The sequence below is a fragment of the Molossus molossus genome, unplaced genomic scaffold, assembly GCF_014108415.1.
Source record: "Molossus molossus isolate mMolMol1 unplaced genomic scaffold, mMolMol1.p scaffold_m16_p_16, whole genome shotgun sequence".
Lineage (NCBI taxonomy): Eukaryota > Metazoa > Chordata > Mammalia > Chiroptera > Molossidae > Molossus > Molossus molossus.
In genome coordinates, this window is record NW_023425351.1 from 34,924,596 (window position 1) to 34,940,106 (window position 15,511).

A 15,511-nucleotide genomic window follows, 5' to 3' on the forward strand; every position below is an offset into this window, starting at 1 on the left:
TGCTATTGGAAGGAGTGTTTTGTTTACCCTTTTAACCCCATGACTCAGCCAAAATTTATGTGCCATCTTGATTCCAGGAAGAAAATTGCATCCATTTATTCATCTATGTGCTTATTTATTTAACAAATATTTCAGGTATCCTTGGGGCTCAGCTGACATAAAAAGAGAATGTTGACTCTATACCTGTTCATCCTATTCTCTTCAGAGGTGATCAGTGACTGCTTACCAATCCACCTGCTTCCTTGCAATTTTGGGCTCAACTGAGCATCTTTTGCTTTAGGTTTATTTCTTATTTATCTGACAGCCTATTTCCCATAACTTTAACTGAGCTATCTTCTATACCTTTCCCCCCAAAACAAGGGTTTATGAGATTCTCTACTCAGTCCCATTTTCTTCTTTCTCACCACTTTTTCTTTACCTGAAGGAACCTGTCTACTCCCACCAGTTTCATTTAGCTTCATTTTTCACACCTGAGTCGGTAGCGCCTATCTCTTTCTTCATTTTTAACCCATGTTTCCAAGCTCCTCAACTTTAACATGTCTGTTTTACATCATTTTTTAAATTCTCACCTGAGCACACTTTTTTATTTGTTTTCAGATAGAGTGGGGGAGAGAGCGAGATAGATAGATAGATAGATAGATAGATAGATAGAGAAACATTGACTGGTTGCCTCCCACACGACCCTGACCAGGCCTGGGGATGAACCACAACTGGGGTACGTGCTCTTAACTGGAATCAAACCTGAGACTCATTGGTTCAAGAACCAATGTTCTACGGCAGAGCCAACCTGGCAAGGGTGACTGTTTTACCTCTTCACAAAATGTTGGTTTGCATTTATTCATGTATTAAACAAGTATTTATTGAGGGACTACTCGCTGCTGGCCACCATTCTCTGTTCTTGGGATATAGCAATGAACAAAACTGAGATGGCCCTTGCTCTTCAAAAACTTACAGTCTAATGGGGGAGACAATAAAAAATAGACCAATAATATGGCGATATGTACTCTGAAGAGAAGTAAAATGCAACTGGAGAGATAGGGAATGATCGGAATACTCTTTATATAGGGCAGTCTGAGAAGGGAATATTTGATCAGAAATCCAAAGCGTGTGAGGAGGGAATGAGTTCTCAAGCTATAGTGAACAGAACCAGTTGAGTGTTTGGAAGGCTGAAAGCCCATCACGATGCTAGAAAGCACCAAATAAGTGAATGTGTGCTAAAAAAATATCACGACTCTGCCATCGGGAAATTCAGTGTTGCGAGATGCATGGTTCTGCAGCAAGCGTCACCATGGGAACCAGATCTGCCTGTGCCCTGTGGGGCCACACTCCATGCTCTGAAGCATTGGTTAATTAAATACAAACTTCAATATTATTCTGATTGGGGAAGGGTATGCAGTAAGAAAAGAATCACAGTTGATTAATAGCTATTCACGGTACTAATTGTCGATAAGAGATTTATCTCACAGACCCTGGGAAGCGGTGGAGAACATGTAAGAAGAAAAACAGAGGCTAAAGATAAGTGGCCTTGAAGACCAGATGGCCCGTTACTCAAAAGAAGATACATTTAGAGAGGAAATCAAGGACAGGACCTGCCTGAAGGGAGACAAACATGTGGGGACTGAAGGGAGAGAACTCTGGGGGCTAATCTTGACAAGGGCAATGACAGGAAACAGACCCAGGGAACTCGTAGTTTTAGATTCTTTCCCACTCTCTAACTCTATATGACAGTGGCTAGAGACAGATGGGAGAGCGCTTTTTTGGTTTTGTTTTGTTTCTTTTTTGGCCCGGGGAGGGGGGTTATACCTGCTGCTCTCTTGGATCGCCAGCATCTGAATAAAAGTATCTCAAAGATTAAATCTTGTCTCTACTTATTGACTCTGGTAGCAACAGGCAGCCCAACTTGGTTCTGGTTTCAAATTCTGGTGACTCCTCTAGGACAGCAGTGGGACTCTCAGGTAAGTGAGGTAAGGGTAAGAATCCCACTGGCTACCTGGACTGGGGGTTCCCGGGGCCGGAATTGGAGATCTTTCTTGCAGTGGCTGCCAAGGATTTTCCCTGTGGAACTCTGCTCCCAGCCACAGTGCTCCTGGTGGCCCCGCCAGACTAGAATCAGTGCATTAAGGTGTGTGTGTGTGTGTGTGTGTGTGTGTGTGTGTGTGTATTATTCTCTGAATCTGAAAGTCCTGGGCTGAGCCTAATAGGCTCTAGATCAAAAGAACTTTTCTGGTTGCAAAGGTGTGAGATGCCTCTGCCTGGTTGGTTTATAATTTTTTTTTTTATCCTCACCCGAGGACATGTTTCCATTTTTTATTCAGATAGAGCGGGAGGGAAAGAGAGGAAGAGAGAGAGAGACATCGATGTGAAAGGGACACATCGAGTGGCTGCCACCCTCACGACCCAACCAGGGCTGGGGACAAACTGCAACCGAGGTATATGCCCTCAGCGGGAACCGAACCCGGGTCTCTCTGGACCGCAGGCCGACGCTCTAACCGCTGAGCCAAACCGGCCAGGGTTGCCTTGTTGGTTTAGATGAGGGGCAAACAAGCCAGGGACTCCACCTCTGGGCATGCAGGGATATTTCTCCAAGCTTGTACATTTCTGCTACTCTGTAACGTTTCTTATAGATATATGTGTATAGTAATACAGTTCTTTCTGTCTGTTTTGTTGGTTACTAAGGGAAATTAATAAAATGGGGCCAAACATACCCCACTTTAGCTAGGGTCCCAGCTACTTGTGGCAGGCTGACCCCATGGCAGGGATTGCAGGAACTTCCCAGCACCTGCCAAGAGGTCTTTATCTCAGGGATTCTCCTTCTCCAGGTGTCAGATGCCTGATGCTTAGCTGGTGAAAGAAAACAGGTCTCTGGGGAGTCAGTGGACTACAAGTCTGACTGGGTAAGTGAACCGGGTATGCACGCCAGGGGTCCTTTATCACTGTCCTCTGGACTTTTTAGCCACCTGGGACTCAGAAAGGAGTCATCTGCAGTACTGTTTTGGCAGGGGATAAGACTCTCTGACTTTAATCCAAGTTCCTCCATGGGAGGAATCAGCTTCTGTCTGAGAGCTCTGGTCTGTCTGAAATGAAACTTCCCTTACAACTGCTCCTGCTTGTGCCTTTATCTTATGGGGACTTTCTTTGATCAGTGCTGTTTTGTAACTCATTTGTTTTAACCTTTTATTTGCTGTAGATTTTGTTTTTGTTTCTGTTTGAAACAAACAGCTTGGTCTCAGTTCCATCAGAGAGTCCATTAGGTTATGTTAGCTAATTGGTCAATTTAATTCAATGACTAATTAGGATTGTTTTGCTAAAGGTCTGGTAAATAGGTATATGATCTCTTATGTCCAAGCTTTTATGTTGTTACATCATAAGGATCCTACTCAGAAAGGATCTAAATTAATAATGCAGAGGGAAAGCACTCTGAAACCTCCACTTACAGACAGTAAAACTCAGAAAGAAAAATATGGGGAAATAAATCTTTCTTTAATTAAAAAAATTTTAATGGTGGCATAATTTCATGTGTCTCTCTTTTCCCCGCCCTTTACCCACCACCACCCAATTCCCTCCCCACCCCTTGAACTTCACCAACCGACTGTCCGTGTCCATGGGGTATGCATATATGTTCTTTTAAAAAATTTATTGGGGTGACATTAACTAATAGGATCATATAGGTTTCAGGTGTGTATTTCTATGTTAGAAGATCTGTATATTGCACTGCATGCCCACCACCCAAAGTCAGATAATCTTTTGTAGCCAACTGTTATGTCCCCTTCACCCCCTACACCCCCACCACCTTCCTTCTGGCAACCACCACGCTGCTGTTTGTGTCCATGAATTTCAGTTTTATATTCCACAAAAGAGTGAAATCATATGGTTCTTAGTTTTTTCTTCCTTATTTCACTTAGCATAATACTCTCAAGGTCCATCCATGTTGTCACAAATGGCAGCATTTTGTCTTTTCTTATGGCCCAGTAGTTTTCTGTTGTGTATATGTACTACATCTTTACCAATCCTCTATAGAAGGACACCTTGGTCGTCTCCATGTCTTGGCCACCGTGTATAATTCTGCAATGAACATAGGGGTGAATATATCTTTGTGAATATATGTTTTAGAGGTTTTTTTTGGTATATATACCCAGGAGAGGGGTTTCTGGGTTATAGAGTAGCTCTATTCTTAATTATTTTGAGGAATCGCCAGACTGTTTTCCATAGTGGCTGTGCCAGTCTACATTCCCACCAGCAGTGAGTGAGGGTTTCCTTTTCTTTACAACCTCTTCAACACTTGTTATTACTTGTCTTATTGATAATAGCCATTGTAACAGCGTGAGGTGGTATCTCATTGCAGTTTTGGTTTGCATTTCCTTAATTGCTAGTGAGGTTGAACATTTTTTCATACATCTGTTGGTTGTATGTCTTCTTGGGAGAGGTATCTGTTCAGGTCCTCTGCCCATTTTTCAATTGGGTTATTTGGTGTTGGGTATTTTGAATATTAAACCTTTGTTGGAGCTATTGTTTGCAAATGTCATCTCCCATCCAGTCGGCTACCTATTTGTTTTGTTGTCAGTTTCTTTTGCTCTGCAGAAGCTTTTTAGTTTGATATAGTCCATTACTTTATTTTTGCCTTAATTCTCTTGACTTTGGAGTCAGGTTCATAAAATGTTCTCTACGACAAAGGCCCAGAAGTTTAGTACCTATGCTTGTAATTTATTGTTTCAGATCTTATACTTAAGTCTTTGATCCATTTTGAATTAATTTTTGTACACGAGGGCAAACTAATCAATTTCATTCTTTGCACGTGACTTTCCAATTTTCCCAGCACCATTTATTGAAGAGGCATTCTTTACTTCATTGTGTGTTTTTAGCTCCTTTGTTAAAAATTATCTGCCCTATACATATGGACGATGCTCTAATCAACTGAGCTACCCGGTCGAAGCAAAAATTATCTTTACACTAACATTTACCAATTTTAATGCTGAATTTACCTATTTTAACTATCTTGCTGGCCACTAGGGCATGGGATTCTGGTTCAGGACATCTATAATATTCTCATGTAAGAAATAGATTAAATAGAGTCAGAGTAAAGACTTTGACTCTCACAGAGGCTACTTGGAATTCCTAATTTCTGCTTACATTCTAGAAATGAAGAAAAATTACACTATTCACAACTTTAAGAAAATTTTACTTACAAGTACAACTCTGTAAGCTATAAATCTTTTATTTCTGAGAGGCCTCAGGACAGAAGCTAAATAATATATATGGAGTAGACACTGGTCCCCAATTAATACAGAAACAAAATTTGTAATAGAACATTTATATTTCAATTTGAGTTTCAGGAAAAACATTTATATATTGATTTATTTTTTTTACAGTATTACAGATATCCCCCCTTCCCCGCCCCCCCCCCCCACCCCAGGCCTTTGCCACATTATTTTCTGGGTCCATGGATTATGCATTTATGCATATAGGTTCTTTGGTTAATCTCTTCCAATCCCCCCAACTCTTCGCCTCTGACATGTTTACAAGTGTCTGGTTCTATCTTGTTCGTCAGTTTATTTTCTTCATCATATTTCACATATAAGCAAGATCATGTGATATTTGTCTCTCAGAGACTGGCTTATTTTGCTTAGCATAATAGTCTCCATATTCATCTATGATTTTGTAGAGGGTAAGAGATCCTTCCTTTTTACAGCTGCATAGTATTCCATTGTGTAAATGTAGCACATATTTTTATCCATTCATCTATTGATGGGCTCTTGGGCTGTTTCTAATTCTTAGTTATTGTAAATAACGCTGCTGTGAATGTAGGGGTGCATATATTCTTTCTGATTGGTGTTTTGAGATTCTTAGGATATATTCCCAGGTCAAATGGCTGTTCCATTTTTAATCTTTTGAGGAAACTCCATACTGTTTTCCATAGTGGCTGAACCAGTGCGTTCTCACCAACAATGAACTAGGGTTCCCTTTTCTCCATATCCTGGATAGCACTTGCTGTTTGTTGGTTTATTGACAGGAATGAAAGGCATGTTCTTGTGGTTCTTGATTTTTCTGGACTTATGAATAAGTTAAGAGGCTCTCTGCTTTCAACTGGTCTCTATTTTGCCATGAGAATGGAGGTAAGACATAAAAATACTTATCATATACTTGAGATTGGTCATCAGATTCAGAAATTGCTAGATTGATGAATGTCATATAGGCACTTTCATTACAATCAGTTTTGATCATTATCTGCTCAAGATGTTGACTGGAATATGGGAATGATCATATATAAAATTTGCCTTATTCCTAATCTCAGGAATCAAATACAAAAGGACAGGTGAGACCTTGAACTCTTTTTTTTTTTTAATCCTCACCCGAGGACATTTTTCAATATTTTGTTCAGATAGAGTGGGAGGGAGAGGGAGAGAGAGAGAAACATCGACGTGAAAGGAACACATCGAGTGGTTGCCACCCACACGACCCAACCAGGGCCAGGGACAAACTGCAACCAAGGTATGTGCCCTTAGCGGGAACCGAACCCAGGTTACTCTGGATTGCAGGCTGATGCTCTAACCACTGAGCAAAACCGGCCAGGGTGAGACCTTGAACTCTTAAATCTTTTGTCCTTGGTTTTACAATACTAATTATGTTGTCTTCTAAAATATAATGCTCCCTCATTCTTGGGACTTCCTTGGGGATGGATAACACATGGAGATGCATTACAAAACATTCTGATGATCCTGTATATTTTTGAAAGCAACCCATTAAAAACAGTGGCTTCAACTAATAAGAATGTGCATTGTATTGGAGACTGGTGGAGTAAATATTTAATTAGATGGACATTTTCTTTAGGATAGTAGACTTCCCATCAAGTAGACTTCCTTCTCTTTAGACAGCTAAAAGAATTGATAGGCACAATAATATTTGCTACCAAGCATATTCATTATTTCTTACTTTGCTCTAGTTTTAAGTTTCTAGGTACAATAAATCCTTGTTTTTATAGATTGAAATGAGACCAAAAATCAATTTGTTAAAAGCAATTTATAGATGCAAATATGAGAAAATATTTCTGCTAGCTCTCATAATGGCCTTAGATTAAAAACTAGAGCAGTGGTTCTCAACCTTCCTAATGCCACGTCCCTTTAATATAGTTACTCATGTGACCCCCCAACCATAAAATTATTTTCCTTGCTACTTCATAACTGTAATTTTGCTACTATTATGAATCGTAATGTAAATATCTGATATGCAGGATGTATTTTCATTGTTACAAATTGAACAGAATTAAACCATAGTGATTAATCACAAAAACAATAATTATATATTGTGAATTATTTATTTCTAATTACAAATAAACAAAATTTTGTCTTAAAGCATGGTGTAGCATGGGTAACAGTCTTAATATAACAACAGTAAACTACATGGCTACATTTTGCGACAGTATGCGTAAAAAGCCAATGTCAGTGCCAAGGCTGAGATTGCTTCTTTCTCACTAGATCAGAAATTCTCAGGGCAGTCTTTGTAAGAGTGCAACAAAGATCATCTTCCACAACAAGTCTACTTCTGTATTTAAACTTGATAACCAACAACCTGGAAAACCGTTTCGCAAACATATGCTGTTGCAAATGGAAGAAGAAGGTGCAACATAGTCTCAGACAGAACAGGATATGACTACAAACACTTGATCCAGAATTTTGTAACTGGCATTGCAGATAAATCAGTTCTCACTGCATCGCTGTTAATAAGTTCAATGAACTCCTCTTGTGCTGTCTCAGGAACATCTTCAACTTTGACTGCGAATGGGCTTTTGGCAAGTTTAAATGGGGTGTCAGGTAGATTTGGAAAGTACGATGAAATTTCGTCTGCAAGCGTGTGCAAGTGTTCTTCCACATAAATTATCATCATAATCCTTTTGTCTGGTTCAATGTCATGTTCCTCAAAGAAAGCAGATAAGGTAGGCAACACGTAAATTTTATTTTTATACAATTTTTTTTTGCCCAAGCTGAAGTTTCATTTGGAATAATCGGATCTTTTCAGACAAATTGAGACATGTTGCAATTGGTCCTTGCAGTGATAAATTTAATTCATTCAAGATGATGAAGATGTCAACCAAGTAAGCTATTTTCTGCAGTTCACTTTTATCGCTGAAAAGTGCTTCAAACTATGGTCTTGCTTTCTGATTAGAAAATGGTTTGAGTTCATCACAAAACTCAAAAACACGTTTTAAAACTTTTCCTGTCAACAGCCATCTCATTTCAGTGTGAAATAGCAGAGCATTGTTTAGCACATTTGATTCGTTGCATAGTTGTGAACAGTCTACTGTTTAAAGTGCTCACCTTTACAAAATTGACAGAAGTTATGACGCATTTTATTACTTCTTGTAACTCTTGTGGCAGCATCTTTGTTGCTAATATTTGCCGATGAATTATACAGTGAGTTCTGATGACTTTTGGTGACTCATTCAGTATCAAATGTTGAAATCCAGATCGGCATCCTAGCATACCTGGAACACCATTTGTGCAAACACTATAAACCTTTTCCCAAGAGATCTTATGCTCTTTCAGAAATGAACCACTGTGTCAAATACATCACATGCAGTAGTTGTCGTTTCAAGAGGTTTGCAAAAAAAAAAAAAAAAAAAACACCTCATCTTTAAAGTTACCATCATTAATATACCTCACGTAAACCAGTAACTGAACAGTTTGCAACATTCTTAGATTCATTAAGCTGGATGCTAAATATTGGAAGTGGAGCAGATTTAATTTCCTGGATTACCTGATTGAGAACATCAGCAGACGTGTCATTTATCCTGCTGCGGACAGTGTCATTAGATAAGGAAATTGCACTCGATTTCATAACAAATTCATCTCCGATCATAACTCGAACAATGTCTTTAGCCACTGGCAACAGTAAATCCTCAGCAATGGTGTGAGGTTACCTAGCTCTGGCAATTCTGAGTGCCACCAAATATGAAGCTTCAACGGCTGCTATGTTTTGTTTGTGGTACTTGCCACCAGTGTCAAGTCTGGCTTTCTTGAATTCATCAGCTTTGCTTCTAAAATAGTTGATATCCTTGCTGGCAAAGCTCAGATGCTTGCTATCAAAATGGCGTTTTAGTTTCTTCAGCTTCAAAGAAATGGCTGATAGAACTTCACAACAAATAACACCTTGCAGTTTCTCAATTCCTACTGTAATTATTGAGGTAAAACTATACTGTAAAAAATCCTCACTATATTTTCTTTTCCTAATGTTCTCTACACAATCCATTGTCATGGGATGGTTTGCTAATGAAAATAATATATAACAATAACTTTAATAATACAAAAGATGATACATGGCATAGTTTAGTCAATACAGTTCATTAAAATTTCCTATGATTTACCATTCTCTGTGTTGTTTTTTTTACATACCTGTTACTATCACAAGGGGCAGTATTCACATCAATCACAGCTGAATATAAAAAGACTGATCAGCATCCAGATTAAGTTCCCATGGTACAGATATATATATATTTTTTACAGTAGTTCATGATTTTACATTTACCCAATAATTATAATTCATGAAGTGTCGTTTTACCTCCAATACTGCTGCTTTCAACACAGTAGCTGCTTTTAACAGAGTAGCTGCTTTCTACACAGTAGCTGATCTCTACACATGTGTGACTGGTACGCATAAGTACATTATGGCGCCAACCCTGTCATATACACCTGTATTTGTATGGGGTGTATGTGATGGGGTTGGCGTGATGATGTCATCATGCTGGGTATTTGTTTTGTTTTTTTTAATCCTCGTCCGAGGACATTTTTCCATGTTTTATACAGATAGAGGAGGGAGAGAGAGGAAGAGAGAGAGAGGGAAACATCGATGTGAAAGGGACACATCGAGTGGCTGCCACCCGCACGACCAACCAGGGCCGGGGACAAACTGCAACCGAGGTACGTGCCCTTAGCGGGAACCGAACCCGGGTCTCTCTGGACCGCAGGCGGATGCTCTAACCGCTGAGCCAAACCGGCCAGGGCCATGCTGGGTACTTGTATGTGGGCATATCTGTATGTGGGCATATCTGCATGTGGGAGGACCTGCCTGGAGATGGATAGAAGAGGGGGTCTCAGTTCCTAAGAGCATTGGAAATATGTATTTTCTGATGGCCTTAGGCAACCCCTGTGAAAGGGTCTTTTGACCCCCATGTGGATCACAACCCACAGGTTGAGAACCACCAATGCCCATGGCAGATATCACTAACAAATCTGTGCAAACTTGCTGAGTATGGATGCACTGCTTCAGAATTCTTTTCAACTTCTTGTTTCAATAACCCAACTGAAGAACTAATTGATCTGTATTGGCTCAGGATGTGGGTGGCCTTTATATTAGTCATATTCAAAACACAGAGGAGAAATACCAGAAGATAAAGTTAAGTCAAGGGTTTATAAATTTCAGGATTACCTAAGGACACAGAAAACTTTTGAGTTTGAGTAGAGAGAATGGAGTTAGTACGCCGATCTCCAAACTAGACAGGAGTACATGACCAATTTTTGAGGCGAATCATGCTGTAGTGCAAACCAGAATTTCGGGTTCAAAAAAGGGAGATGAAAATAGGTCTGGTTGTTACTCAAAGTGGAGTATAAGTTTTCAAAAAATTGTAACCTGGATAGGATTGTCCATCCAGGAGAAGCAGAAATCCTTCTATTCTAATTAAATAACGATAGAAAGGAAGAAATATATTGTGTTCTTTCTTTATGTGTTTAATGAACGAAGCATATTAAAAGCTCAATTTAAAATTATTGAAATATATACATTATTCAAATCATCTTGAAAACTAATGAAATCCATTTATAGTCACTAACAACTAGCATTTATCAGTGCTTCTCCCATTTGCCAGCCTTGCCCTTGCTACCTTACTTATCTAAACCCTCCCCTCATAGACCTTGAGAAGTTGGCATGGAATTTCAGCTTCGCTTGCCAATATTCTGGTTAGTTGTCTGGCTCCATAGTACAGCACTTCAAATATTTCTTTTTGTTGTTCTCCTTTTGACATGAATAAAAAGTAATGTTCCTTGGGACTTGGTTATCTGCTCTAGTGTGGGTATATTTTACTGCTGATAATATAGTAAATATGGTGCAAAATATCATCAAAATCTATATGCAATGCAAACCTTGCAACTTCTGGTATAAACTTTAGTTACGCCATTAATTAATGGGGAGAAAGAGAACTCTCTTCTATTTCCAGTATGCTACTTCTTAAAATGAATGCTTATGGAAGACCTAAAAAGTCCCTTAATACTGTGATTTTTAAATAATAAACTACAATAGTTTGAATATTTGTTTATCTTTTCAATAAATTAAAAATTTGTAATTATTCACTCTTACTTTTTTCCACTTGAGTCCACTATCTGAGTTATACTTAGATATTCAATTTGACTTCCTAAAAGGAAATATGCTTGAGCACTGAGAATTATTGACTATTACTATGTTCTTTATGTAACCAGACTTTGGTGGTAGTCTATTTTTGAATTATGTTGTCAGATATGGAATGTAAACCAGCAAGTAAAAAATTAGCTCAAAAGAAAAATATGTTCCATGACTTCAAGGTCGCAGGAAATTCTAAGCATAACTGCTCTAATTGATCCAGAAAACTAAACCTCATTATGACAGGTTGAAGAATGACCTAATGAGATTACTTACAAGATGAATTTATTATTTATCTGAATTGATATAAGAAGTTAACCCAACAATGCCTCGTTGGAGCGTGGAAAAATATTCACTAATACAAATAATATCATTAATGATGATTCTTTACTAGTTAGTTAGGTCTTAACAGTCTACTTCTAAGGAGAAAGTCAGAAATCTGGTTGAAGATTTATGCCCAAAGATGTGAATCCCAGTGTTATCTGTAAAATAAAACAAAACCAAAACACCCTGGAAGAACCAAACTATTTATTCCTCAGAAAATGGGTGTAAAAATTATGGCACATCTTTATCAAGGACTAGTATGCAATAATTTTAAAAAATAGTGTTCTTTACGTTTTTCATGATATGGCAAAGGCTTATGATATAGTGATCAGTAAAATCAAAAGTGTACAGTAATGTCTTAGCATCTCATAGACAAAAAAAACTAGAATAAACTATACCCAAATTTTAATCAACAGTGTGATTATAGAACATATTTTTATTTTTCTATAATTTCCAAAATGTTTTTTATTTTAGAATAAACAGTAATTTGATTATTTAATAACCAGAAAAAATATTGAGTAAAATAAATGGCTTCTGAATTCTTGTCAAAGTGCAAATGCATTTTCCCCTTGGATCCCTGAGACAATGTATGCAAAGCCATGAAGGTTTACCATAGAATGAGTAGAAAGGTGGGTTTTATTTTTTGATATTTTAATGCATATGTATTTCTGAGAACGGTTTGGTGAATTTTCAGTTTTGTAAGTTCACTCATATTTAATATACAAAATAATTTCTTTTGTTAACAGCACTTCCTGTTGCAAGTGAGAACCCTAAAAGTAATTACCAATTCTGTTCTTAGAATCACCCTCTATTTTGTGCACAAAAACCTGAGTGACCATCTCTCAGGAATGCTATAAAAGTGATTTGCACACTTCTTGAATCCATTACATTAGGGGCCAGCTCTAGGTCCTACATCAACTTTAAGGCTTAAGATTTAATAAGACTAACACTACAAAATCTATGCTAGTATTGAATTTACACTAAAAGTAATTTGATTTGAATTTCTACTAAAAGTAATTTTATAAATCAACCACTTTTTGATTGAGGAAATTTCTTTAGACTAATTTCTATGTAGCAATATAGGCTGCATGGATTATTTTAGCCATTTTTTTCTGGGTAACATAACAAGTCAATATTTTTCTCTTATTATAATCTCTCTAGATGAGGACTCTATACCCAGAGGGTGGAGTATAATAAAGTTATTAGATATTTCCCATTATCTTCCTAGATTGGAAGTTATATGACTGCTGAAGACATAGCATATTTTATTTCAGTAATTAGTTTGACATTAACTCTTGATACATTTTTGGACAAAATAAAAAAAAATTGAATGTTCTCAAATAATTCCTACTAAAGAATCAATTTCAATTCGAATAGATTCTGGAAGATGTGTCTGTTTTTGTTGTTGTTGATTTGAATAAGACATATAGTATGCTTAATTAACTTTGGGGTAATGTTGTAGAATGAGTTCTATCCACATAAAATTCATATGTTACAGCCCTAACCCCCAATATAATGGTATTCGGAGATGGGCCCTTTGGGAGATAATTAGGTTAAACCAGGTCATGAGATTGGGGCCCCTTGTAATGGGATTTGTGTCCTTTTTAGAGGAGATATTAGAGAGTTTACTTTCTCTTGTTCCCTCTCTGCTATGTGAGGACACAGCAAAAAGGCAGCCATCTGCAAACCAGGAACAAGGCCCTTACCAGGAACAAAATAGCCAGAACCTTGATCTTGGACTCCCCAACCTCCAGAACTGTGACAAAAATAAATTTCTGCAGTTTACGTTGCCCAATCTACCTTTAGTATGGTAGCCTGAGCTTGCTAGAGGGGAGAGGTCCTTGTCTCCAACTGTTGCTTGTGGGAGTGGAATTTTCTGAGACTCTCATGTGAGAACAAATGATTTTTATTCATGTGGAATTAAATCCCTGAGTTTCTAAAGTCCTATTATTTCCCTTTGTCTTGCCCTAGAAAAAGTGTAGTTGTGGCTTTTATAGGGTTAGAATTTAATAGAGAGACAGTGTCCAGAGTCTCTATTCCATGTTAGGGCATAGTCCAAGTCAGCATCAGGCTAGTTTAGTTTGTGTTCCCAGCTTTAGACCACCAGCCCATTGCATGTGAAGTCCACATGGCTGTGGGCCACATGAGCAAAGGCAATAAAGCCAAGAGTCACAAGAGCAACAAGAGAGGCAAGAAAGAGAATTCATTTTGTTTGGGGGATTATGTATTCCCAAATTTTCGTGGGCTGGCAGTGGCCTCTCCCATTCTGACTAATGATCTTTGTACCCAGGCTTGACTGACAGGCAACCTTCCCTATGTAACCTCAACTTCATTGCACATGTGTCTATCTCCTCTTTATTGGACCCCTGTCCCCAGTGATCTGTGGAGAATAGGTCAGTAGTTGCCTGGGGAGTGTGAAATTGCAGCTTCCTGGTGAAGCTGCACAGATGATATGCCTATAACATCTGGCTTTCCCTTTGCTCCTTTTCTATGATAAATAACTAGCTAATTACAGTGGTATCAAATTGACTAATACAGGTTACATAATTTTGGAGGAATAGCTGAAATAGCTAATATGTTGAACGGAAGTACATAGTTCTCAGTATTAGAAATGACTGGATCAAATTCAGGAAGATTTTGATACATTGAATTAATTTACCAAATTCAATATATCCAATAAAGCTTAATATAAAACTTAGTGTTCAGATTTTATAAAATATTCCTATATAATAAAGGATGGAGAACTTATCACTTACCAGAGTGGGTTTTGACAAAGTAAGAATTTAATTGTATGGCATTGCTTATACTTTTCAGATCAGAACACAGCTAAGCACTCTTAAATTTTGGTATCACATTCTAAAAGGAAAATTGGCAAACTGTGGAAAATATTGAAGAGGAGATCATAATGATAGAATGTTTGAAAGCCATATTATATAATAAATAACTTTCCTTTTCAGCCAGAATGAAATAACAGGGACTAGATTTACCTTTCTGCCTGAAACAAATAAGAACTTGAAGAAATACTGCCAAAGCATCAGGCAGCAAAATTCAGTAATCTCGGAGAGACTGAAAACAAATCCAATGAGCCCAGTTATGGTCCCGGCTTATTGCTAGGAGAGCTTCCAGGCCATGGTGCAGCAGAACATGGGTGGAGGAGAACGGAGGAGGACTCTGGCAGTCTTTCTGAGTACAGAGAAGGAGCTTGGAGTCTGGAGAGGCCAAAGCAGCTAGATTTCACATGGCAGAGTACCAGAGAGAGAAGAGCTGCACAGAGAGAGCCCCAGAAATCTGTACGTGCAGAATGTCAAGCTAAGAAAAGATCAGCAAATTAAGTGTAAGGAATCTACAGACACTGGGAAAATGATTAGTAGGAACAATCCTAGGGACTCATATAGAGTCCGTACAGCATCAGGAATACTATGTTTCCATTATCCAGAGTGAAAATTTCATGATCCACAGAGGTAGCAACTTGGATATTGCCTCAATAGTAGGAGTAATCCTACTTGTCAGTATAATCCTTTTAGGTCTTGCTTTTAATCATTGAGATGAAAAACAAACTGAACTGAACTAACAGTAGATTATACATTGCAGAATAACTTTGAGACATAGCAATATAAACTATCCGCAATAAACCATAAAAAAAGCAAGAAAAAAATATGCAAAGCATCTGCAAACTGGGACAACATCAAGACACCAAATAGAAATATATTTATTTGGAGTTTCCAAAGGATGTAGGATAGAAAAGCATTTAAATAATTGTCGGATATATTTTGAATGTGATGAAAACTGTAAACTCACAGATATAAGA